General features: G+C 47.6%; 1 protein-coding gene across 1 annotated transcript in view; it reads right to left on the reverse strand.

Moving 5' to 3' along the window:
• Positions 1–1,315, reverse strand: part of AACS (acetoacetyl-CoA synthetase) — a 78,952-nt gene that overhangs the window by 24,685 nt on the left and 52,952 nt on the right. The window lies entirely within an intron of this gene.

The raw sequence follows: 1,315 nt of genomic DNA on the forward strand, positions 1-1,315 counted from the left end.
AAAAAAAAAAAAAAAAAAAAATCAACTGATACTCAAGCACAGCTATGTACAACGGTAGTGCTCAAGCCTCCAGCCCCATGGACCGTGTTGGTTCGTGGGCCTGATCCAGCAGGAGCTTAGCACGCAGGTCTGGCCCCACCTGCCAAATCACAGCGCAACCTGCAAACGGGGCCATGTCATCCAGCCCAGCATGCCCCTTGGGTCTGCAATGGTGGCAGTGTTAACTGCCATGGCTCTGGGATTAAAACTGCCATCACTCCGCTGCCAACAAATTCCTGGACCCAGGAGGAGTGCTATGGGGCTGAACGGCAGCCCCACTGGCCAGATTCAGGCCATAAGCTAGAGGCTGAGCATCACTGATCTACAAGATCATCTCTAGATGCAACAGCCCTCTTATCGTCGTATCATAGTATCACAGCACTTAGGGTCGAAAGGGACCTAAATAAATCATCAGATCCAATCCTCTGCCCCAGGCACGAATGGGTGCCGGGTCATATCACCCCAGCCAAATATCTGTCCAGCCTCCTGTTGAAGACCCCAAAGGTAGGATAAACAGCCTTCATTAAATTCCTCTCCCTTCTCAGTCCTTTGCTTAAATCGCTTAGCTGTTCAGCTTTAGGCAATTTTTTAAGTGTCAACAAAACAGCATAATAAGCCAGAAAAGGTTTCCCCAGGAGAACAAGTGTACCATTCTGCATGTGAAGTCCATCTAAGAGTTAAAAAGCCCCGAACAGAGAGCAAGGCAGCCAAGGGGAGCCTGGCTCAGTGACTTGGGCTATGCAGGTACCCAAGACAGATGCACCAGCTTCAGGACACCTCGGTCTATAGGGAGTGATGTGGAATCCAAGTGCTTGTGGGTCTGAAGGCCAAGTCCTCCTTTCATCCTCTGGTCCTAACAATTTGAGTCCCAGTGTGCCATGCAGACAAAAGGGCTAAGGCCCTACCTACAGTGCACTCCAGAAGAGTGTCAGGGGACAGCTATGCTGTAATGGGGGCCGTTGACACAGCTGCGAAGGTAGCAGTGGCTGCAGTTCCAATTTCACTGGAGCTCTTTTGGGGTGACAAAGAATTTGGCCCTCGAAGCATGGTTTGGAACTGTAATCAGTTGAGAGAGGGATCCAAGTAACCTAACCCAGAACAGTAAATAAGCAAAACAAATTACTTCTAAAAATGTCATTTAAATTATTCATTGCTCAATTTTGAAGCTTGCTTCCCTTTCCCCAATATACACTATCACATTTATATAAACACCCTGCCTAATAGGATATTTCACACAGAGCAAACATTTTCCTTAAGATGATCAATAAATCCAGCT

Source organism: Gavialis gangeticus, unplaced genomic scaffold (genome assembly GCF_001723915.1).
Source record: "Gavialis gangeticus isolate Ggan-Ray unplaced genomic scaffold, GavGan_comp1, whole genome shotgun sequence".
Lineage (NCBI taxonomy): Eukaryota > Metazoa > Chordata > Crocodylia > Gavialidae > Gavialis > Gavialis gangeticus.